Genomic DNA, 27,277 nt, shown 5'->3' on the forward strand with positions numbered 1-27,277 from the left:
AGCACCAAACTTGACACAGTGATACAGGATGACATGAGGAAGGTCATGATATAATTCTTGTACACAGTATGTCTTTATTTTCAGTATTGGTACCTTTATGTATTTTTAATGTTTATTATGTTAAGAAAGAAAAAAAAGAAACAATTTCCTATCTTTTGTTACAAACGAGTTTTTATTTCCAACGACGGATACTCCAGCTAATTGTGTGTGTGTGTGTACACACGACTTGCTGCTAAGTTTAGACAATTTCCTTGATTGTGCTTCGCTACAGTACAGATTATAAGTATTAGAAATATAAAATTTCCTGTAGTGAGTATTGCATAGTTGATGATATACAAATTTTTATAGCAGTTGATAAGGAAAATATCAAGGATCGCCACGAAGCAGTTGTAACGGATAATCCAAGAATCCTATCATTCCGTGGAGCTAGTAGTGAAAAGAACAAATACTTTCATACAGGGTACGGTATGTTGGAAAGGACAAAATCTTCGAATCCTCCTCAGTTGGTAGTGGAAAGGGGGCAAATATATTCATATAGGATGGAGGGAAGAAAACACGAATCCTATCACTATTTAGTTAATAACAGAAAGGGCAAGGAGGTTCCCAAACCCCACCGTGAGTGGGAATGATTACTCTGGTTTCCATAGTGCTTTACGCATTCCTACGTATATTCCCCGCAAAGTGTAAATTTAGCTGTTTTGTTGGCGTCTTATTATCGCCAAAGAAATTGCCCTCTACTCTTTGGGGTCGTAGGTGCATTGCAAGGATGACTGCCAAATCCTTTATTTATCGAGAATTGGTGGTGGGTGCTGTTGACTAGCAGTCTTCCCTCCAGGTTACAAGTTCAAAATTTATTTTACATAAAATACACTAAAACCCAACGAGAGAAAACAAAAACTTTAAAATGCGTTTCTACTAAGCAGTGTTATTTCTGCCCTGACAAACCCGGTATAAAAGGTAGAAATAACATAAATTAAGTTGTCCTTCAATGGCCCAGCAATAAGTCTGGGGGCTTGTAATGCTAAAAATCGGGTTTTGATACATGCGATAGACAGATCGCAGATAGCTCGTTGTGTATATTTGTATATTTTGCTGACAAACAAGGTAAGTTTAAACCAACTAGTGGCCGAAAATGAAAACTATGACGGATTGCGACAAGGGTTTCATTTAAAATATAATTAATTAACCTTAGTTACGATAAATACTGATGTGGTAACTTAAATGTTTATTAGGTAGATTTTAACCACGTTCTTGGGGAAAAAAACAACAACAAAACACACACACACACACACACACACAACAAAAAAAAAAAACATCAGTATAACTTTATGTAAATAGAAGCTTCCAGAACTGAACTATTTACGCTTAGGTTCATGTAGAGAAACAATTTGTAGGGACTCCAACGTTGAAGTAAGCAATAAGATTTGTAGAACTTGAATGAAAAACTGATCTAGTCGTTAGCATACCTGGATTGTTAATCTGAGGATTCACTACCTTTATAATTTACATTATTGCTATAATTCAACATCACAAATTCTAAGGTTTTTGAGACACATATTTTTTATGTAAATTTTTATGATGTCATTGGTAATTTTGTTTTATTTTGACGTTGGGAGTCGAATTGTTTTAAATTAAAGAACTGTACCTCGGCAACCATTTCCTTCTTTGCTTAAGCAGAATATTGGATTATATATAATCTAATTATTATGAATGATTTTTACTATAGGATGTAATAACCCATCCGTCCCTTCCTGTCTCATCTCTTAAAAGGCCTATTCTCATGCTAACATCTTTAATGTATTTAAACTAATCCTTACTATTAATCTTTACATTTTCAGCCAACTTTTTTTGTATACCGTTTTCGATTTCATAAATTCCCGTTTGACCAACCCTCTTGAGCTTCTGTAATCCTCCAAGTCTCCTGTCCTTTACTTTAATTTTATCCTTTATACTTTGTGAGCTAATCAATTTGTTCCTTCCAAGCCACCTTTTTTTTTTCTGTAAGGAACATGCATATCCTGATCATATCTTTAAAATTTTTCCACATTTCATCGGTATCTCTAACTAATTCAATTACCCAATTCAAAGCAGATAGTTTCTTGTCTTATCTCTTAAATTAGGTTTTTTGAAACCAAAATCTCGTTATTCCTTATCTTTCTATGCAGCAAAACATCAAATATAATTGAGAAATGATCATTTGCAACCATATCTTTCCTAATATATATACCCTACCAACCATTTCCTTATTAGAAGTTAGCAATAAATCTAAAATAAAACTGTTCCTATAGGGCTCCCTAACCAAATGTTGAAGAAATCTATTGTGAACAGTTTCTGTAAACCTGCCTCTCTCATGATTTGAGTTTAACATTTCCCAATCTATATGCCTGAAATTAAAATTCCCATAATTACAACCTCATCAACAGCCGAATTCTTTATTACACTGTAGAGTTTCTCGTTCATGTTAACAGTTTCATCTGGTGGTGGGAAACAGATTTCAACTGCAAGCCTTCTCCCATTATAATCACTAACATAAACCCAAACAGATTGAACTATATTGCTGTTAGGTTTGATATCCTCAACCTGAACAGGCTTTAACTAGTATTTTACATATAAAGTTACTCCTCCCATTTACATTTAGCTAAGTTTCTGTTATTCCCATTAAATCAAAATCGTGTATTCCAATCAGTGGTATTTTTGGTTAATGGTTTGTTCCTGACTTGTTGTACTGTCCTTAATCTTTAAATACCTTCTCATAACAATTCAGCCTTCAAGTTTAAAACACTGTTTTCACCTTTAGTTTGTCATTAAAATTTATAATAAAAACAGTTCCTTTGCATTGTAAGAAACATTTTGGACAACTTTGTCATCCCCAACAGGGTATACATTTTTTAGAACTGAATAACAATTTTAGAAGCTCGAGTTTCATCAAGGTAAATATTTCTTGTTTTTTAAATTATTTTCTATTTAGAGATGAGAAATAGATAAATTTTCTAAATTTATTTTTATTTTTACTTTTCTAATTTTTTTGTAGTTGCAAATCCTTGCACTGTTTTTACTTAACATTTGCAGAAAACCACATTCCATCTAAGATAAACATACTACTATATTTTCTTCAGCAACATGATACAGATAAAGTACAATCCTTTTTTTCTGTACTATTAAGAAAATCCTTTGATGGAAAAATTGGAATAGTATATACTTTTTCCACTAGAAATTGAATTTCTTACTCAACAGCAACTGTCTTTCTGATTCACAGAGTTTTGATCAAAGCAAGTAACTACATATATCAGAACTAAAAATTGACCCAATATTTAATATACCTAATATAATGTATCGACTTAACTAGTCATAAAATAAAACCTACTTAAAATGATTACTGTCGCAGTTATTGTCGACATGATCCAAGAAAATAATCGACCACGTGCAGTCACCCTGTCTGTTAGCTCTCGAAAACTAAACAAAATCATTCCAATATAAAAAACGTAAACAAAACAGTATTTCGTACTAGTATAAGTTATTTTTGAATTTTTTTTGTTCAGTTTGAAACATTGTTTTTTGCATTTTTTGAGTTATCTGGTAGGATTGTGTTTGTTTGTCTTTCTCGCAAAACTACACGAGGGCTATGAACGCTACCCGTCCCTCGTTTTGAAGTAATAGACTAATTAAGTAACACCCTCTACTTTCAGCTCTTGTGAGAAAAAAAAAATTGAGATTTGCCTGTTACCCTTATAACGCACCCATGGCCCCAAAGTGCTGAGCGAGAATTTTTGTTAATATTATGCGATTATTAGGCGCGAACTACGGTTCTTGAGCTTCACAGTTGGCACGCTCGGTTTTATATTGTTGGCAAGTTGATTTATGTTCAAATTACATGTTGATTAGAACCGTGATGACAGGATAAGTGAGGTCAAACATGTGCTAAAGATGTCAGTGAAATATTTAAAGAAGTCGAGCAGTGTGCTGTCTCACTATTGTAACTGTTTATCATTGATATTGTTTAAGGGCTTTTAGTGTTAATGAAGATCATTCGTGGAACAGTCCGTCATTTAATGTCTTTGTCTCGTTGACGACATATTTGAGTTATACTCAAAAAAGTATGTCACTTTTGTAATACAAGGTATTATTTGTGGAAGTTGACATGTTTAAAAATTAATGTGGTGGGCAGAGCATAGATAGCCCATTATGGTGTTTGTGTTTAAAATTTCCAGACAGAAAGATTACTGGCAGATGGCAAACCATTTGACTTATTTCATTTTTTTAAGTCATTTACCTCGGCTTTTAATCATTTAGTTCGCTGTGGTAGTAAAATTCGCAGATTTGGCTCTCTTAAGCATATGGGTTGTGTAGAGAAGATAGCCTTGCAATGCAATGTAGTTGACTTCCTGGTTTTCATAACTGACGGACGTCAACCTGACGAAACACTTCTTAATTTGTGTCACGTGACACATCTCCGTAATGTACTGCCTGAGAGTTGTCAAACCAACGTGAATTATTACAGCTGTTAGCGTCAGCTTCCTCTAATCAGAAGTTAATCCACCCACTGCATGTTGGTGAGGGCCACCTTGTCGAAACACACATGAATCTTTGTCGGGACTGAACATCTCATTAAGATGCTTCCAAGCTGGAGTCTGTAAGATGGTCTTGGGGGGCGTGGGGTCTCAGGTCATGTATAAATAGCCTTCTTAAAACTTTCCTGACAGCGGACAAAATGTTTTTTTTTAGAAATATTTTTATTAGTCGTAGTAAATATGACTGTAAAACACTATTTGTACTTGTGATTAGTTAATTTATTAAACATTTGCAAAGAAAATTATGTACCACGCAGTGGCTGTTATTTAAATTCTCTATCATATCATTAGGTGGGAGGATACTCAAGTTGAACAATGATGTGTTGATTTATTTTTTTATTTTTTAGTTTAGCGTAAATCTATTCGAGAGCTGTCTGCGTTAGCAATCACTCATTTTGAAGTGATAGATTAACGAGAAGGCAGTTAGTCGAATCGCCAACTCTTGGGCTGCTCTTCTTAGAAGGAATAGAGGGATTTTACCGCCACTCTTTTAACGCATCCCAAAGTGCAGAGCGCGATTTCGTTTCTGGCGGTAAAACCTCATATCCACATTCCATGTGGTGTAAAGCTGTTTCCCGATACTAATGTATCATTTATCTACGTGTTGCGCTTTGTTTCTCATCTATTTGTGTTATATTAACTTCTTGTTTAAAATTTATTATGTATATTTGCATGAGATTATTGAATCACAGGACTTGATATTTCTCTTCTGAGCGTGTGTTTGTACGGATATGAAAATGTGATTATTGTTTGTTTTTTTTAAATTTGCGTTTTCTCACATGGTTTAAGCCATCTGGTAGTAAATATATCCAGTAGTACTAGCGTTATTTTCTCTGTGCAAAGCTACACAAGGCTATCTGCACAGTGCAGTACTCTGTTCACTGCGCGGAATTGAACCCCGGATTTTAGCTTGGTAAGTCTGTAAACTTACCGCTGACCCACCAGTTTTTTTATGTAAATATCGATACTTGTGGTGATCTTGAATCAATATTTTTTACTATCTTTCTTAGCTAGATAAAACTGGGTAAGTTGAAATATAAACCAGCAAGTGTACTCTTATGATAAACTGCACATTCATAATTGCCTTCAAGATTATGGCACTAAACCATCCAGGAAAGTAAGTTGATGACGTTTTCGATGTTCTGTAATAAACTTTATATTATCATGTCGACTACTGAAACACACACACACAAAACTTATTTATATATTCAAAATAATGAGAAATGACAAAAGTATCGTAAACTTGCGATGGTTTAAAACTTGAAGGACGGTCCATCAGCCATTATTTGTAATGGTAACAAGGAAGAAAGTTGACAAATGACGGTTCTAATCTCGAACCCCTCGAGACATTATCAATTTGGTCATAATTGGGACCGTCAAAAAGAAAATTTGTTTTTTAAATATTACAACTGTTTTATTGAACTACTACTGAGGGCATCTTTTCGTAACAACTTCGTGTTTGTGTTTTAGCGTAAAGCTGAGTGGCCTTTCTGCTGCTTACTCGCTTCTGGAAACTAACGTTATAAACCCATAAGAAACTGATTGTCGTTTATTATCAGGAATGTTTCGAGACAGTTGGTGAGTTATTCTAGCCAAAACAGCTTCGTTTCTTAATCTTCGTCACCTAAGCTTTGAACTTTACCTCTCACTCAAGCATATCTTGTTAGGCTTTGGGAAGGAATGCTTAGTTATTTTAATATTTCAACGCTATATGCCCACTCGGTATTTTTTGTGAGTATTATTATTATTTTTTTTTGATGAAAGCAAGCTATCCACAGAGAGCAGGAATAAAATGAACTTAATATAGCTGATTTGATAAGCCGTTATAATTAGAAGTATCTAACTTGATCAAAACAAACTTGTAATGATTGAAATACATCGGTATTTTAAGTTGGGTACCCTATCTGTTAGCATTATTTTCCGGCCATAATCCCAATAATATCTCATAGGATTTCATCAGCTTAGGATATTTAGATCAGTTTTAATTTCTAATTCTATATACTGAGCTTGCAATGTAAGATAATCCTCATAATAAAATAATAATACATATCAAACATTTCAACCAATACTGGTAATGAAACTAACGTTATATTGTTTCTGTAAACGTAAATATAATCATGACCTATATATATCTTCAGAATGTAACTTTATAGCGAAATATTGAACTAATAAAGTTTCATTTTGGAGATATAGGTCGTGATTTTATTTACGCGTTTATAGAAATGTCTCATAATAAACTCCGGTTTTTGTTAAACAAAGTTAAGAATAATAACATTATGTTGTACTGTTCGTTATGTTAGCAAATCTGTGTGGTTCTTGATACAGTTGCTAATGGATATTACGCGTATATCTAGCAAGTCGAAAACTCGGTTATCAAAATTTTTTCTTGTGATTTCCTTTCAATTCGTGGATCACAAAAAATTGTTGTCCTGTAGAAATAAACGTCTTTAAATTGTGGTCCTGTAGAAACAAACGTCTTTAAATTGTGGTCCTGTAGAAACAAACGTCTTTAAATTGTGGTCCTGTAGAAACAAACGTCTTTAAATTGTGGTCCTGTAGAAACAAACGAACAAACGTCTTTAACGTCTCAGTTTGCTGAACGTGGCTTTGAAGATATACAAATTTTCTTCAACTAATGATTATAGATGTGTGTGTTTCGGCACTGAATTCAATTGGTTGTAAGGTGTTTATTCGATGGGTTTTCTGGTCCGTTAAAAAAGTTTTATTTTACACTTTTCTGATGCATTAGGCTTGATTTCCCCAGATGTTATCTATTTAACTACTGTTTTTGTATGAACGCCAAGCTTTTGAAGCAAACAGTGTGAAACATCACAAGTTGAGTCAACACCTCAAGGGATTTTGGTGGATTTATAGATAAAATATTTTTTACCTTTAGTTTCAGATGTGTGGAAATTGTTCTTCCAGGTCGACTATGGAAGTGTTAACGACAAAAGACTAACGCTTCTACAGAAACAAAGACTATGATCATGCAGTCTTGAATAATTGCTAGCAATGGATTAGTCCTGAAGGTATTTGTAGCATTTCACACTTGTGTGCAAAATATATATAAAATCAATCGGCCATTAGCTTCTGCTGTGTGAACCTTCCTTATTTACTTTGCCCATTTATCCAGTTTTCCAACTATAGGTATAAAATGTTGAACTGGATAAAGTTCTTTTCCAGAAGATGTTTACAATATTTAAGTTTACAGCCCTCTCCCCCTCCCAGTGGCTCAGCGGTAAGTCCAAAGGCTTATAATGCTAAAAACCGGGTTTCGATCCCCGTGATGGGCACAGCACAGGTATACCATTGTGTAGCTTTGCGCTTAACACCAAACATACGTTTCCAACGTGATACGAGTTCCGCAAGATCTGTTAGTGTTTTGTTTTTTCAGTTTGTTATTCTTTTATTAACAAACAAAATTCGATACTACAAGGTAATGGTTGATATCGCTGTAAATATTATTGTTTGGTTTAAACGTTAACCACACTTTTTTTCTTTTCTTAATAGTGAATCTAACCATTGCTACGTATTTCTTTACCGTTTAAGGTTCTCCCTAAACTAACCTTCTAATTCTTGGAGTTTGAGTATTATACTAAACTTGTTCGTTCTTTAGGAGCAGAAGATGACATAGGATTACATTGCATAAACATAAGATTTTGATCTGGAAATTTTATTTGTCAACAAGATTACAATTCCGATACAGTGACGTAAATAGTCCTACCTTCCGTTACATATTTAAACTACTTCTTTTTGCTGTTTTGTCAGTAACAGATTTTTCTGCTAATACTAAGCATGTATATGTGACGATCAGAGAGGAAAGGATTTTTATATGAGAGCTATTTATGTCCTGAATTGCTTTATTTTTAAACGTTTATGAATGGCATACGATAATACAGTAGTTCTGTAGACACAGAGTCTCACGATTAGTCTCATATGAATGGTATACGATAATACAGTAGTTCTATAGATATAGAATCTCACGTTTATGAATGGTATACGATAATACAGTAGTTCTATAGATACAGAGTCTCACGTTTATGAATAGTATACAATAATACAGTAGTTCTATAGATACAGAGTCTCACATTTATGAATGGTATACGATAATACAGTAGTTCTATAGATCAGAATCTCACGTTTATGAATGGTATACGATAATACAGTAGTTCTATAGATCAGAGTCTCACGTTTATGAATGGTATACGATAATACAGTAGTTCAATAGATACAGAGTCTCACGTTTATGAATGGTATACGATAATACAGTGGTTCTATAGATACAGAGTCACGATTAGTCTCATTTAAGATTTGTTATTACAAGATTTTCAAGAACTCAACTGGAAGAAGAAGAAGAAAAATGGAAAACCAAATGAAAAATACAAAGATTTTGCAGGTTTAAAACCTTAACGGACTGCAATTACACAGGAGAAGGCCTCAGTATAGAAGCCGAAATGTTGTCTCCCTTTTTCTTCTGTTAATAGGCAACAACAGTTCTTTAAAGCTCTTATACTTATTATGTGTGTGCCTAAAATTCCAGTGAAACAACATGCCTATATGTTATTAGTAACATCTAACAATTTAAAAGTACAGTGGAGTATCCTTATGAATTTCAACGTTTGCAGTTGGTACGAGCTGTATTGTAATATTTAGTTTGAATGGAATTTAATGCATAAAACGTCACTCACACTGTCACATTAAGTTATTTTATTTGGTTGCCAATTGCAAAATATCAGAAGATAGAAGAGTTTTGTACGAGTATAATTTTATTTATTTATAATTATCGTTATTTTGCATTATTGAGCAACAACTTCCATACTGAGGATTGTAATTAATTTATGTGATGATTAAACTATTTAATTCATCGATGACAACAGTGCATTCGTGTAATGTTAGACTGTTAGTAAGTTAGAATAGCCTGACAAAGTTCCTTATAGATTGGAACCATCAACCACATTGGGCTTTTTCGGGATTGAGGAAAATATTTTGTCTTGAACTGGCATCGTCGCGTATCATTGGAAGATATCTGAAAACAATGTGGAATTATTTAGCTATGTTTACATACTCAAGAGTTTTAGTATATCGTCGCGTATCATTGGAAGATATCTGAAAACAATGTGGAATTATTTAGCTATGTTTACATACACAAGAGTTTTAGTATATCGAGTATAAGACTTAGCTATACTCCTTGGGTCGTGGGATGGAGACATAGATAAATTATTGAGAGCAGTTTCAGGATAACTACTCGGCGATGGGGACATGGGTAAAGTAACTAGGGGAGTTTCAAGATAATATCTACTTATTAGACGTATGCAGGTTATTTACGTAGAGTGTTATATATGATTTGTTTTAAATATAATAATTTCGTTAAGTACACAAAGACGGGTATGGAACTGACGGAGAACAGTATTGTCAGAACTTGTAATACTAAACAGTAATTATCAATATAGTCATTTAAGGGTAATCGCTGTGGTATTGAGATCTCATTAAGTAAAAAAGGTAATAGATAAGAAAACCTTAAGTATCGAGTGATTATTTTTTAGTTCATTTGATAACCTATTGAGGTCGCAGAAGGAAGTATATATAGATTAACAGACAGAGGTTGAGTCTGTGGTTAAAAAACACTACACGAAACATGCATTGTACAATATGTTGGTTTTGTGATGATTTTAACTTAAGGTCCATTTGTACAACTAATAATAGTGTATGTTATCTTTGAATACACAGAGGTGCATACTTAGAGTTTCTACTATCCTTCCGTAGATTTCAATACGTGATAAGTACTAAAGGCGGATTTTCTTCACCTCCTTATTTTACTTTTTTATATGTGACTCGTTAAGCCACTCGAGCTTGTCTGTCGTCTCGTGAGTGTTCAACCTGCTCCACGCTAGACACAAAAAGAACGCCATCAGAAACAGCTGTCAAACAACGACCACTTAACCCTCCTACTGCTGTCAAGGCACCCAATTTGTGTGTCCCGTTTTTCTCTTAGTTGTGGCGATACTCGTGTTAGCCGAACAGCTGGTCCGCTTGTGTGGATGTTCTATCGTTATTATAAAACCGGTATATTTATATATACACGGAGATTTGCACGTAAACATTTGTGTTGTATATAAATATACTGCCCTAGATAGAACTTTATTTAACATGATTGTGTGTACGCAGAGTTAAGTAAAACCACGCAGTCGTAAATGGTTTGTGATGTTAGTTGGAATCATGGCCAAGTAACTGGCCTGCCCGTCTCTGATCTGTGGGTTTCATGTTCGTGTCTCCTTATCTCAAAAATGTGCTCTCCACACCCTGGGGCCGTGGGTGCGTAATAAGCGTGATGGTCAAATCTTACTTTTCGGTCAGACAAGAGTAGCCAGGGTTGGTGGTGGGTGCTGTTGACTAGGTGTCTTTACTCTGTTCTATCAGTTCAATATTATAACTTTTGTGTCATAATTTTCAGACCTGCTTCTAATTAAGCATTTGTGATCGTATGTGTCTAAGATAAATTTCGAACTCAAAATGCGGAACGAGCTATGTATATTGTTTGCAGCATTTCATTATCTGACATATTCGATGTTGTACATCCTCAAGATGACCGAAAAATTCGAAACCTGTCATAAAATAAACGGGTTTTAAACTTTCATCTAAGCCGTGCTTACTGGCCTTTTTCTTAGTCACCACTTCATCGCATCACTGGATGAAATTTAATGAGTTGTATCCAAAGTAATTTTAACGTGAAATTTTCATTATTTTTTTGTGGTATTTTGATGATTAACTAAGAAGTTTATTGTATTATAATAGTGTCTTCCAGTCACGAACGTTACGTTTCGAAAAAAAAAAAAAGTATTTCCAGAATATTCTTCAGACACCCATACTCAGTGCATGTCGGAGTAAATAAAAGTATTCAAAACAAAGGATGTGTTCTCTGATCCTCACAAAAATTTTTCGCTCGCATCCTTTATCATCTGTTTGAAATCTCGGTCTATAAACTTCAAACGAATGCCATTCCTCTTCTATTAGTCTCACTGTTACTATGGCAACAAGAACACGCGAATGAGAGCTACAAGCATCCTTTTATGCTGCTATACAATTAGTGATATTTTGACAAGGCTCGTCTGCTTTCGGACCATGCTGTCACCTAGCAACGAGAACAGAAATAGAGCTCATTTCTAATTTTCTTTTTCTTTTTTCTCCTCTTCAGCTTTTCAAGTTGTGGACTACAACGTTCGTATTCTACAGACAACAGCAGTTCACCGTGCAGCCTGTTCCCCTGATCCTTGTGAAGGTAAGGACTTCTAGCTTTTATCTTGCAACCTTTCAAAAGGACTCTTTTGTTGCAATTCTTTACTCATCTCCCAGACTAAAGGCAATGTTGTTTACCTACTAGGCTCTAAATTATACTTTGTGCGCGAAAGCTCTCAAGTTCACCAATTTCACGACGTGTTTCGAAATGCTGCATTGACTTGTTTCTCTGAGCATTTTGAAGTGGAATTTGCATAAGCGACATATTTGTTGTTAAACAAGTACATGTTGTTGTACATGGGTGTTGTATAGCGTTTGAAATTTTTTTATTATATTCTTGTTACTTTTGTCATGTTGTTGTATATGGGTATTGTATAACGTTTGAATTTTTTTTATTACATTCTTGTTATTTTTGTCATTTTGTTGTACATGAGTGTTGTATAACGTTTGACATTTTTTTTATTACATTCTTGTTATTTTTGTCATTTTGTTGTACATGAGTGTTGTATAACGTTTGAAATTTTTTTAAATACAAACTTGTTACTTTTGTCAAGACACGCATCAACCTGCGTTAATAAAAGATAACACATGAAAACAGAAAAAACGAGTAGGATCAAGAAAAACATCCTACTTAATGTTGTTTATAATCATCGCACGTTTATGTACAGTGTTCAATAAATGTTGATATGTAGCTTTTAAAACGGTCACTGTTTAGCATGTAAAACAAAAAATAAAATGAAATAGTATTTTTCTTACAACCATTACAATATCATGAATCGGACAAGTTTTTACATGTGTAACGTGCTTGTTTTTAGCCGCGGCATAGCGGCTCGTAGAATGCTTCGAGTTTTTTTGTTTTTTTTCAAGTACAAATTCTGTCATCTCTTGACCGATGTGAGATCTAATTACAGTTTTGGACTCGGGTGGTCAAACCCTTTAGATTGATGTAATCATAGATTAATTTACTCTAATCCTGCTTTAAAAAATTTCAAGTGCCATGGCTATTGAGGATTCCATTTTGTTTACATTTTTGTGCTTCTGTTTGTTTGAATGATACACATTTAATACAACTTGTTTTCGAAGAGCAGGATTATTTAAGATTTTGTTATACAGTCAGTGACACTGTACATCCAGAAAATTACCTTTTTACCCTTTGTTTGTGCAAGCGCAAGCACAGATGTGCGTGCGCGTTGCCTTCTATTTATTTCATGAGTATATTTTAAGCAGTGAAATTCTGTCTTATTGTTAGCCCCATTTATTTATAAAATACTTTTGTCTGTGTGTGTATGGGGGAGGGGGTTTAAGCTCTCAAGTTCTTGTCAGTGGAGTAAATTATTCAACTAACTCGTAATTTTATGGATTGAGATGTAAGATTTTTTTTTCCGGAAATTGAGATTTGATAAACATTACAATGTTTTTATGGACCGGGTATGGCCTAAGGATTAGCGTGCCCGGACTGCAAATCCGAGGGTTCATGATTGTCTCAAAACGCTCTCTACATCTTGGGGCTATGTGCGCGTTATAAGAGTGACAGTCGAAGTCCACTATTCGGTCAGAGAAGAGTAGCCCAAAAGTTGGCAGTGATTACTATTGAATAGCGGTAAGTCTGAAGGCTTATAATGCTAAAAATTTGGTTTCGATACCCGAGAAGCACAGCATAGTTAGTCCATTATGTAGTTTTGTGTTTAGGAACAAACACAGAAGCTTCTGTGCGAAAATTCTAAAACATACTAACTAATGTTTGTTTTTGTGAAGTATTTAGACAACTATTGTTAGCTATTTATAGATGTTCCAGTCCGTACCTCGTAACAAAGGTTTCAAAACACAGTTTAACAGAAACCGCCTGATTCTGATACTTAAATAACTTGCGTCTCATAAATTAAAAAAAAAAACGGTATTATGAAAACCGTATTATGTAATAAAACTAAGTCATTGTCCATCAGAAGATGTGGATTGAATTGTCCAAGAGTTCCTATGTTCTATTAAGCTTCTTTCAGGTTGGAACGACAGCGTAATTTTATGACCTCTGCCATTGTGAGAGCATAGTTCAAAACTATAAAATCTTTATTTTCAACCTTGATATTGACACCGAAATTGTTACTAAATCAGGAAAAAATACCCCCTCCCCAATAATTAAAAAAAAGAGACTAAATTTGTACTGGGATTGTGAAGGTTTTTGCGTAATGAAAGTGGACATAGAATTTGTGTATGAGAAGAAAGGAGCAAATTTGACCAGCCGATCGTCCTCTTGTGTTTTATAAAGGACATCAAACTAATACTTCTTATTGCACATTTAATGAAGTTCTAAGCATCCATACTGGAAATACAAGAAGCTCTGTTTATTGAAACGTAAAAGCCTCGTTTAAACAAATATTCCGGAAATCTTTGTCCACATGTAATTGTATTAAGTGATGTCGTTGCTTTTCTAGATCATTTGGACACTGGCAAAACTTTTTGAACTTTGAACTATTCAAATTTTAGCCGAAGTAAAAGTATGATGATTATTGAACTTTGCGATTTTTGTATGACGTAATTAAAACAAAACAAAAAAAACATTTCAGAGTTACATATGATAAGTTATTAAACGATTTTAGACGTTTCACAAAAAATTATAATCTTATGACTATTTTTTGTCGTTTTAACAAATGTTTTCTTATTATTAACTCATTTAATTAATTACATAAAATCTGAATGCGTGATATGGATTGGAAGACCTTGTATAACTTATCTTCACCATGAAGTAATTACTGTGTAAACAACTTGGTGCTCTAAACCTTTGTTGATCAAATTCTGTTGTTATTCAGCACACTGTGTGTGAATCGATGTCTAATCAACCAGTTAATAATCGTTTCATTTTATATTAATAACTCCAGTAATAAACACTGTGTTATGGCTGTACAAACACTGTGTTATGGCTCTGAGTGTGTATGTAGGCTCAACCGTTCGTTCTGACTTTTTGTTGTTTTTTTAACCTGTGAACAGCAATATGTAATAAACTGAAACACACATCTGGGCCTCACTTACTGTTATTCAAAAGGTGTGCGTGTGTGTCTGTCTGTCTATATACATACATAGATAGAGTATTGGTTATTTTTGAATAAAGTATAACTTTTGATAAAAAAAAACAAATCAATATTTGTTCGTAGTTAGAGGTTAGTGAAGTTTTTAGTATTATCACATCCAAATACATGACAACAAAAAAGAAAAACGTGTATACGTGGATATCTGTTTTGTTCTCTGAATGCCCAAGGACACAGAAGGTTTTTTTTTTTATTTGCTTGTGGCAATTTTGATCACACTATCGAGTAACTATAACAAAAAATTTCATTCCTCAAACCAAGCAACCCTGAAGGCTGACGTTTGAACGGTTTGAGAGGATTACCATGGAGATATTGGTCCTCTTATATGGCAATAATTTGCTGTCACTTGGATAAATTGTATTGAAGTAACTACAGGAACCTTCTGAGAAGAAGATTCTTTACGAACATAAAGATATCGAAGCTAAAAAAAATGCTAAGAAATTCGTGTTTTCGTGATTAAGGTGGAATTCTTAACACTTGCCTCTATTTCCAGTCACAATATTTGTACAAAACACCAGTTATTGGAAAAACACGTTGTCGAAAATTGTTGTCAGTAATAAAAATGAAATTTTAATCAGACCTGTATTGTCGCGTGTTTTTGTTTTTTAGTAGAAATAAGAAAATTCTAAAAATTTAAGAGTGAAAGTAAAGATGAATGTAAATCTCATGGAAGTCAGTTAAAGACTTCAGATATATTTTATGTTACATTCCAAATTTTAAATAATCAAACAACAGAAAAATTAGGGTAAATTACTTCATTTTTTTATTTGGAATTTATTTTGCTTCAAATCGCCCCCCCCCCCCTCCCGTGTGTGTTTATGCGTGAGTAGAAATTGAAGCATTATTAAGTTGTTATTCGCCATTTATATATCAATGGTAAAGTGTTTCTTTCATCTTAACAGCATATACTTTTTCTATTTGAGCTTTTAGGCCTTCTTTCCGTTGGCTCAGAAACAAGTTTAATTGTTGTTGTTGCAGAAAAATATATCTTGTGACCGTATATAACATGCGGCTGTAAAAACGGAAAAAAATTCTGAATTTGAAAACCAGAACGTAGTAGATCATAAAATATTATTTGACATACCGTTTTAAACTAGAAATTTGATACACTTGAATTGCAGGTATATTTAGATGAGAAAGACTTAAGACTGAAATCAGATTCTGACTACCAGCAACCACAGATTTTAAACAATTGTATGGGCAACTTTCTACAAGTGGAATTTAAATTAAGCCATGTTGAAAATGTGGTAATTTTCGACCTTAAAAATATTAAAAGAACGGTATAAGAGGTCATTAGATACTATGTGTCAGTTGTAAAATTAGCTAGGTTGAAGATTGATAATAATCACGAATAATTGAAAATCAAAATTTATAAATGCTTAAAACACCCCCCTTTCTTGCATATACCATTATTATTTATATTTGTGTTGAGAAACAGCACTTCGATATGCTTAAAACACCTCCTTTCTTGCATATACCATCATTATTCATATTTGTGTTGAGAAACAGCATTTCGATATGCTTAAAACACATCCTTTCTTGCATATACCATCATTATTTATATTTGTGTTGAGAAACAGCACTTCGATATGCTTAAAACACCTCCTTTCTTGCATATACCATCATTATTCATATTTGTGTTGAGAAACAGCATTTCGATATATCCAACGGATGAAAATATATTTTTCTTTGTCCACAAACACCTACTTAATATGGCCTCAAAAATTACGTCCTTTTACAAAAAATGTTAATCGATTTTCTCACGTTTTACGTGTGTTGTTGAAAAACTGTCTTCATGTCAACTTCAGGTATGATCGTTTAATAATTTTATGTTTGATTCAACTTAGGTTTTTTGCATATTAGTATGTGACAGTATTACCTGCAGATAACGGACGGAAGTTGTTTTATCCTAAAATGAAAGTACAGATTGTCAGAGCCATTCAAGTGTTAAAAATCAGGCATACACAAAGAAACGTTACAGATCATTTTAGTGTATCTAGGCCTGTAAATGGAATGTTACGGAAACACTGTCACATAATTAGTGTGTACGCTAGACCGTCTTGATGTGGATGTGGAGTGTGGAGGTCACTATCTGCACAGTGTATTCTTACTGTATTTCTGAAGGTCTTTTTTTTTTTTTTTTTACTGATCGAAGGTATTTTTGGTATTGGGCCCAGCTGGTTTCGTATTGCCAGGATTATGATTGACTACCTTATGGATTGATCATCAACAAAGTCTCATAAAGCATCTGCGAAACCTTCCTGAACGCTATGTATATCGGCACCTAAGCTCAGCAACGGGACAGACTGAAGACATTTTCTTTTAGTACAAACAGTGTATGGGTAACAAATCTCGACAATTTGTAGAAGGTATAGTGTCAACGCTTTTTAATCACGGGGGGGGGGGTGAATAAAATGCGTTGATACTATACCTTCACAAGGCAAGAAAGAGGAGAATAACTGGATACCAAAGTAAAAGAGTAATTTAGGCTATTGTTATTATAAAATCGTGTATGCGACTTCTCTTTAGGCCTACATGTGACCACAACTTCGTTTTATTCCAGTGACCAATGAGGAAAGTGGGGAAAAAAAATTAAGATGCGTTATAATTTTTGAATTTTAGAAAATATTATTGCCACGCTACCTCGCGGTAATTAAGTAACAATATCAATTTTCCTTCCGCAGTAGTATGTAAACACCACCACTTCTTCCCGCTTCTAAACCTCTGCGCGGAGGAAAGGTGAGTAGGCTATCAACGTTTGTGCGTCACGAACGGAGTGCAACTTGACATGTGATGTTACCTATGGGATACCGACAGTAAATAGTCCCAAATTTATTTTCTCGTTTTGTGGTTGTTATTATTACATAACTGTGTTCCTCAACCAACACAAACATAATAATTTGATATCCAGTAAAGATATATATCAGAAGCGGAGTTTCCCTTTAACAATAATATTGAATAACAAATAGTAGGCTTACTATTATGGCTGGAGTATGGATCAGTCACATGCATCACTGTGACTTTGTTCAGTCATCTGCGCAACGTTAGTCTTAAGTTATTTCAAAATAATGAAATAATCTATAAGTATAATGTGTGTATTTAATCCACATTGACAGTAAGTACAAAACAAGGCAGATGGAATTATTTATAAGGTTGGATATTTGACAGATAAAAAAAAAATAGTCAATTGACGATCAACTTAAGTTTGAATATGATTTAGTGTCTGTGGTTAAAGAAAAATCAATATATAATAAAACCGTTAATTACTTTTTTAATTCCGCGCGTCGTAAACTTTTTGAAGAGTTATTAGTCCTCCAGGTGGATTATTCTAAAAGCTAAACTTATTACTTATATGTTTGATATCATAATTTCAAATTGTCTACTTTTTATTAGTTAAATTACCGGCAAAAAAAAAGAAGCTTGCGTTGCATTTTAGACCAGTCTGATGAAATCCTTAAAGTGTTTTTGCCTTTTCTTTACAATGTTAAACTTCAAGTTATTATTCGAACCCCTTCGACCTGTTTCGTGCCATTCTGAACCTCATCTTTTCATTGGTCTTAAAACTTTCTTTTTTTGGCATATTTGTTATAACTTGAGGCTGTACTATACAGTAATAAACTTTCCAACCGTGAACATCTGTCACCTTCTTGTTTTGGTGCGAGATCGGACGTAGCCTAATGGTTAGCGTGTCAGGCTGCACATAAACAGGTCCAAGGTTCGAGCTGGAATTTGCATATAGGCACGCTACGCGCTTAGTTTTCTAACTGTGACAGTTTATCTCATTAATTGGTAAAAGTAGCCATCTAGGCACCAGGTTGTGTTGACTGGTTGCATAAAGTTTACTGAGTGTTGGTGAACTAATTTAGCGAAGACCGTGAGTTGCATAAGGTTTACTGATCGTTTAGCGAAGATCATAGAGTTGCATAAGGTTTACTGATCCTTGATGGAATGGTTTAGCGAAGACCATGAGTTGCATAAGGTTTACTAAGCATTGATGGAGTGGTTTAGCGGATATCGTGAGTTGCGTAAGGTTTACTGAGCATTGATGGAGTGGTTTAGCGCTTCAGAATGGCTGTGAATACTTGATTGTTTTTAAATATTTTTAGCAGTTTATTGAACTTGCTCAGATTTAATGAAAATTGTTTCAAATTCCCCGAGGCATTGATGAATAGGCGCATTTATTGAATTGCACACCTTTAAGAACGAGAGCTGGGGGTTCTTGTTGATCATCATTTTCCAATCGACTTTCAAGTTGGGTGCATTATACCTGTAGAAACTTGAATTTCTTCTGGTGCACTTCAACTCGGTAACAACGTTTCGATTGAAGTAACGTGTAACTTACAGAGTGTTGAGTGAGTGTGTTGAGATTATGTGTTAGTGAGTGAATAAAAGACAAGTTGTGGTACGATTGCCATAAACGTAAACATTTCTTCTTGATTAGAACACTGATATTCTTCTGAGTATCTGTATTCTCAAAGCTAAGAAGTTTTAGGATGCTTGCAGAAGTAGTGGTAGTAAACAGGCTTTTGGCTGGTCCTGTGAAACAGGATAAAATATTCCATCTTCTACACTCCTGCTATCGTACACAGTATCTTACTCTGTTCTGATGTGAATTAGTTACTGCTGTAGGATTGATCAGGCCACACGACTGGTGTTATGTTTGGTCCTGTGGTTTTCTTGAATTCTGTCTTTTGTCAGTAGAAAACAAAATACTGGATAGAATATTATTGTTTAACATTGCTGTTTATAGTTATGAAAATACGTCATGATCTTGTACATTGTAGAGTTACAATACAAAACACGTGGTATTATCTATTGATTAAATCTATGTAGTTAACTGCACTTTTCACACTTACTTATTTTTACACCTCTAGTTCAGTTTATGTTACGAATATTGTTACAATATTTGTTTGTTTTATAAGAAAAACAACAAAATAATTAACTCTTGCGAACGCAGATAATAGACGAAACGCTTATGAACAGTGGGCGTTGTTGGTTGTAGTTCGGTGTATTTACCCATCTCGATGACATCATTCATCACGTGCTTACTTTCCGTCGTAGCACCGACGTCAACCAGCGCCTACAATCTATGACACTAAAATTGAATACAGAATGATGGATAACAGAATTTAACCTTCTATTTACCTCATTTTTTACTCCTCAGCTTTGACAGAAAACAATAGGTTGTAAGTATAACGAACTTTACGAATGATAAAAAAAGGTTTTCTCAGATTTTTAGTCGACATATTTGAGCAATGGTTACAAAAATAGATGATAAAACGTACCATAAAAAGATTTGTCAAATAGATAATTGGTCAAAATATTTTGTTGTAAAACACAATATAAACTAATTACTGTTTACACATTTCGTAATTTGTGTATTACTTATTAACATTTTCAGTTGTTTTCGTAGTAACATATAGCTAGGAGATTGTAATGGAGAAACCATTCTCTTTCAACCAGCTGGCCCCTGATCTTCCAATTCTTTAGTCTTCCCTTTTTTAGCATAATGTCAATTGTCCTCGGTTTCTCAGGCTTTTAAAGATGTTTTGGAGGGTTAACTTCCTGTAGATATTGACGTCATTTTCTCCTCTTAGCTATTGCTTGAACGTCAAACATTTCGGAAGTCTCGTATTTTTAGAACATATGCATGCATTGTTGAACATCATCCGAGGAACGCTAACGCCACACAACGACTGATGCAAGTACAATATATATTAAATGTTTGCTTGCTTTAATATAATAGTGTTGGATATATGTAACATTTGAACTTTCCCGTGTAAATTTGACACCTTTACGTGATTATATAATAGTTATAGCTTGTGAGGCTTTCCACTTTGTTTCTTTAAGACGATTTATTGAGAAATTATTACATGTTCAAAGTATTCAGAATTTCATGACTACAGTAAATCTTGCTTAGACGCCAAGGTAGACAATAATTCACGTATGTAGCTGTTAACGAGATGACAAAGATATTTGACATTTAAAGGATGCCAATTTGGACAAATATAAAACGAAGCTGAAGAAATCTTTGTATCCAGCTAAGAAAACAATGAGACATAACTGGACCTCTGTACTAAAAATAATTTGAGAAGCTGTGTTTTTAAATGGATTTTTCTATATGAATGCTAAATTTATAAGGCCCACCTTTTTATTTCCTAAATTGGTAATGTTTCCGTGATAGAATGTTGATCTGTTACTATATTAATGTCTTTCGATAGAGATTTAATAAACTTTATAGATATTAATTAGCTAATGAAGGTTGATCACACTGAATGTAGTAGTATTTGGTATTAAGAAAGTATTATCATAATGTTAAACTAATTAGAAGTGATTTCTAAAAGGCAGATAGTGAAAAATTGCTCTACGCTTTCCACCCACATCGTAATTCATTAAAATCTTCATTAACTTTGTACTTCTTCTACCTTACATTGAATTAATTTAAATGTATATGAATTAAAAAGCTTTGAACAAAGTACATATATACTCGTGCACTGAACAGAAAAGCAGTGTGAGTGTATAGATACTTTGTTAAATTTTTAATTCGTATACATTTAAATTAATTCGAAGTAGAAACAGCGGAACAAAACATATAAAGATTTTAATGAAATACGCACTGAACTGAAAAGCAGCCTATTTCGTTAAATCTTTACTTATTTTTCATTGTGATTCTGTATATTAATTATTTATCGTGAATTAAGACTTGCCGGATACTGATATCTATTAAAGCGAGATTGTTCCTTTAGCAACTTTCTGTAACTTCTTTTTATCGCAATGCTTCGAGATATATACAAGAACTAATTTCACCTATAGCTTACTCTTCACTTGGGCTGATAAATGCTCATGAACGTTTTGGTTTTTTTTCTTTTCCCACAAGCTTTTACTAAACTAGTTTGATCCGACAAAGTGTCCTGTGCTAGGCCATACCTTGAACAAAACATTTACAATACATAAAAATTATTGCCTGCCCTTATTTTGACAGTTTTTTCTTTAAATCGTTGTTGTATACATATGATAATTGATAGATTACACCTGTATATAAACAGCTCACTATCCGCGAAAATTGTTGAAAATTTCCTCCATGTTCGTTTTGCATACTAGTTGCTGGCAACTTTTCTTACTGTTAGTAATGTTTTATAATTCAGACCCTTATTTTAATTCCAGTAGATTACTGTGATTGAATTTTCACGGTGCCAGGTTTAGCAACTTTTTTGTCTATATGTACTTAACTTTTGTTGAGAGACCAAAATTTTGAAATATACACACATACATGTATATATAATTAACTTGCCAAAAAACACAGTTCTGTCTATATAGATCTATATGGCACATGATCAGCTAGTAGGATACTTCAAATGTGGAATGATTACGTCGTCTGCTGAATGAGATGTTTAAAGCTTTTGGTACACTCGATCCTTCTTGGTATAATGTTTTTTAATTGCTTCCGCCATCAGCTTGAGTTTTTAAGTTATTTTATTTATTTATTTTCGTACAGTAAAGAAAGATTACGGTTATTTCGCGTGGCTTCATATTGTAAAGGGTACATTTATTTCGCGTGGCTTCATATTGTAAAGGGTACATTTATTTCGCGTGGCTTGATAAAGGGTTTGGTTATTTCGCGTGGCTTCTTATAGTAAAGGTTACAGTTATTTCGTGTGAGTTAATACAGTAAAGGATGTAGTTATTTTGCGTGGCTGGATATTTAAAGGATACGGTTAATTCGTGTGGTTTAATACAGTAAAGGATGTATTTAATTTGCGTGGCTTGATATAGCAAAGGTTAGTTATTTTGCGTGACTTAATATAGTAAAGGATGTAGTTATTTTGCTCGGCTTGATATAATAAAGGATACAGTTATTTCGCGTACCTTGATGTGGTAAGGAGTATAGTTATGTCGCGTGTCTTGATGTGGTAGAGTATAGTTATGTCGCGTGTCTTGATGTGGTATAGTTATGTCGCGTGTTTTGATGTGGTATAGTTATGTCGCGTGTCTTGATGTCGTAGAGAGTATAGTTATGTCGCGTGTCTTGATGTGGTAGAGTATAGTTATGTCGCGTGTCTTGATGTGGTATAGTTATGTCGCGTGTCTTGATGTGGTATAGTTATGTCGCGTGTCTTGATGTGGTATAGTTATGTCGCGTGTCTTGATGTGGTATAGTTATGTCGCGTGTCTTGATGTGGTAGAGAGTATAGTTATGTCGCGTGTCTTGATGTGGTAGAGAGTAGTTATGTCGCGTGTCTTGATGTGGTAGAGTATAGTTATGTCGCGTGTCTTGATGTGGTAGATTATAATTATGTCGCGTGTCTTGATGTGGTAGAGAGTATAGTTATGTCGCGTGTCTTGATGTGGTAGAGAGTATAGTTATGTCGCGTGTCTTGATATGGTAGAGAGTATAGTTATGTCGCGTGTCTTGATGTGGTAGATTATAATTATGTCGCGTGGCCTGATGTGGTAGAGTATAGTTATGTCGCGTGTCTTGATGTGGTAGAGAGTATAGTTATGTCGCGTGTCTTGATGTGGTAGAGAGTATAGTTATGTCGCGTGTCTTGATGTGGTAGAGTATAGTTATGTCGCGTATCTTGCTTGATCTGTTCATCCTTAGAAGGGCCAATTGTATATAGTGATAGTTAATAATGAACTTTTTTTTTATTTGGTTGCTTTGGATAAATTAATGAACAGTTATTTCAACAGAAGCCCATGTTGACTACACCAGGTTGCATGCATTAACGACTAAATAACGTTCATAATCTTTAGAATAATTTAACCACTTGTTCCCTCTTTCTCATTTTAAACATGCACTAATCGACTTTATAGGGTAAGGAAGAAAAATATTACAAGATTAAATACAGTAACAAACATACAATGTTTAGTCATAATCAGTTTCTAGACGGTGTCCGACACGTTGTACATTTTGAGAACTTTTGATAACGAACATGCATTATACACTGACACGTCTGAAACGTTTTTTTTCAGTGAAAGTTCCATTCTTGTTTTTTCCCCTTTTATTTGGCATTGGTGATATATCCGAACTTTCGTTACATATAACGTTTTGGTCTCTCTTTGTGGACTTTTCATTTTGCATCTTTTATTTGATATTTAGTATTGCCGTTGGAATATAGAACATTTTTTTTATTATTATGAGAAAGGGAAATGAGGCTAAATGTAAAACTTACTTTATGTACATTTTTTATTAATATATATTTTTTACACTAGGTCAACAACTTATTCTTTATTTCAGGAAATCTTTATTTATCCTTACCACATATGAAGGGGCTGATTGTGGCCCTGTCGTTAGTGTGCCTACACTGTGAATCTGAGAGTTTACGGTTCGAGACCCGATGCTGCTAAAACGAGCTTTGCATTTTGAAACCGTGGGTGCACTGTAGGAGTGACAACCAAATCTCACTATTCTATCAAACAAGAATAGCCGAGGGGTTGGTGCACTGTAGGAGTGACAACCAAATCTCACTATTTTATCAAACAAGAATAGCCGAAGGGTTGGTGGTAGGTGCTGTTGACTAGCTACCACCTTTCTGATCCATTAGTTCAAAAGTTGGAATCATTATGGGCAGTTATCCGTTATGTAGCTCTTCGGAAAATTCGGAAACACAAAGCAATACAAGCTGTTTAATATTTCTGTTTTAATTTGGTATTGTTGTATGGAAATAATGTTAATCTGAGTTTGATTTTCTTGCAACGATATCATTCGGAAATCGGTAAGATGGCACCTGAAGGAAAGTTAAGTTGTTGTTTAAAAAAAAATCACAAACAACAGTTGAAGTTTTATTTTTTTAATATGATTTGAGAAGAAAAGACACGTTAAATGACGACTGTTCGTATGCGTGTCTTCCAATGTGTACGAGAGAATATTCCAAACATTTTGGACATTAAGTATCATTATTTCTTATTGTATTTTTATTTTGTCATAAATGTCACTGTCTATCCTTTTTCGTAGGTTTTTTTAAGTATGTAATAATTTTTAGAATATAGTTGCTCCTAAAACAGAACTTTTCTTCTGAATCTTCACTATTAGTGAATTTATTTCAGTGCCACTATCATTATTTGGACACGAGTTTTAAGTATTATTTTTGTTTTGAAGTGATTTCATTGTATCTGAATATTAGTTTTAAAACCTAAGTCTTTTATTTATCTTGGTCTTCATAAATCAATACTTCCCATCAGTTTGAGCTTCACTCTACAATTGATTTTCGATTTGGCCTAGCTCAGCTCCCTATTATGATTCGAATCGAGCAAAACATGCCGTGTAACAATTCTGCAAAATACGAAAACTAGTCTTTAATTTAAAAACGATAATAGATATATGGATAAAATTTCATTGCTTCGAAGCGGGACTGTCTTATCTCGTACGTCATTAGACTGGTCCGTAGAACCATGTTTAGTAGCTTACAGACTGACCAAACGACATGTTGAACGAGAAAGATGCTGTAAACCCTGATTGGCTGTGCCAGTGAGCTCGCGCGCGTTAGATTCCATGTATTTTTCCTGCGTACAGCGAATCCTGCAGTGGCGCGTGCACGGTGCACCCTCTATCTCCGTATCTCAGAAGGTTACCGACAGTTGAAGGTATAAGACTGGTGTTTAGGAAATATCCTCATTTATTGTTCATCTTGTACCCTTGGACACCGGCTAGTTAGTGTCCACTTTCACAGCTGATAATACCTACTTGCTCATGTGATTGGTGAACTTTCTCAGGTAAGGTAGTTTGAGGAAAACGATTGCATGTAGTTTTGTGTAGTCGTATTACTTATTATGCTGGATAATGTACTTTATCTCCGTGTCGTAGATTTGGTGTTCGTTTCCTAGTTTGTATATTTACTCACTCAACAATCATTTTCAGCATGGTAGTTTGAGAATAAGCCTCGATGAAAGTTCATTCACAACACCTTGTACTCTAGTTCACAATCAGGCTACAGTGTGGTGCTATAATACATGATCGATTTGTTAGGCACCAAAATATACAAAATTTGCAGTATCAGTTATTGTCTTTGTTTACAGTACGAGTTTAGGATTACACAACATGGTAATTAGTGATTAATGTTAACCTAACTTGTATAATATTGTGCAGAACCTGTTTTAATGGGTAGACGAGATAGACAACTGCCTGCGTTAATAAAATCACTAAAAAATTTTATGTTCATTTATGTCCAATAGAATCGACTATCTAACACTCAGGTCACATCTTTTGCTTTCTCTTAGTAACCTGGAAACTGTGTTCTTATTGAGAAAGACAGATATAATACAAGTGTAACTAGTTTTTAAAGAAATACCGCCATCTCTGCAGCTAAACAGGTCCAAGTTACACAGAAGGTGTAACATTTCATTAGTGTAATGTTATATGTATGTTTACCAATTATAATAGTGCAGGAGTTCCGTCGAGGAGGACAGTCTAAGATCTCGCTTCGGGCGGTAAGAAATATCTAAAACCACCCCTATCCTGTTCTTTTCCACAGGTTTTAAATTAGCGCTAGAATTATATATCATTAAACATTTACTTGGAGTTAAAGCTACGTTTAATTTGATGCATTTTCGAAGAAAAAAAATCACTGCATCGTACACTAATTGTTATTTTTTATTCAAACATTAGCTGTACAAGTATAAAAACAACAGCACACACGTGAGACATTCGGATAAGGGATAAGCTTATGTGTTCAGTTAAAATTTATATCTGGTGGCAGACAACGGAATCTGTTGGTATGTTTTCAGTATTAGTTTTAAATTCATTTGGCGGATTAGAACACTGATCCTGTAAAGTGATTTTTATTTATTGGATCTTGGAGAGTAGAAGACTGAAACTTCCACCAAACATGCTCGCCCTTTCAGCCGTGGGGGCATTATAATGTGACGGTCAATCTCACTATTCGTTGGTAAAAGAGTAGCCCAAGAGTTGGCGGTGGTTGGTGATGACTATCTGCATTCTCTCTAGTCAAAATTCAAAACAAACAAATAAAAGAAACAGATTGAAACTTGCGCTGTATTTTTCTCATTACTTAAAAGTTGACATTTATGAATGACGTATTATATTTCAAGTATTTTAATTGTCTTGATCAAGTTACAGCTTCTATCACTATGTAATATTATTATTATTACTAGCAATAACGCTACCTACGGGCGGCTTTTTATGCTAATAATAACTATATAATAATAATAATAACCTGTCTTCTTTTTTGCTTGAGAGATTCTTGAGCTTGTTGTTCCTTTAGCCATCTTTCTCCCTCTTTCTTTTCATCATCATCTTTATGCATTTTTGGCTTTCCCTTCTTGAATGGCTTTCTTTGGATCCTCTTATAAGTTTAAAACACGCCCTAAGAATACAGAAGTCTAAACAATCAACATTTCATCTCTGCATCAATATTATCAACATGTTGATGTTTAAAG

At 34.1% G+C, this 27,277-nt stretch overlaps 1 protein-coding gene across 3 annotated transcripts in view; it reads left to right on the forward strand.

The window, feature by feature from the left end:
* The window catches only part of LOC106457351 (poly(rC)-binding protein 3-like), a 198,798-nt gene that overhangs the window by 35,150 nt on the left and 136,371 nt on the right, over nucleotides 1–27,277 (forward strand). For 2 of the 3 annotated variants that reach the window (XR_001290698.2, XM_013916755.2), the window contains exon 2: nucleotides 11,761–11,844. The gene's annotated coding sequence lies outside the window, so the exon portion shown is untranslated. Of the gene's footprint in view, nucleotides 1–11,760; nucleotides 11,845–25,396; nucleotides 25,595–27,277 lie in introns of those variants that run through there. The other variant, XM_013916757.2, reaches the window with a different exon arrangement.

The sequence above is a fragment of the Limulus polyphemus genome, unplaced genomic scaffold (assembly GCF_000517525.1).
Source record: "Limulus polyphemus unplaced genomic scaffold, Limulus_polyphemus-2.1.2 Scaffold320, whole genome shotgun sequence".
In the NCBI taxonomy this organism is placed as follows: Eukaryota; Metazoa; Arthropoda; class Merostomata; order Xiphosura; family Limulidae; genus Limulus; species Limulus polyphemus.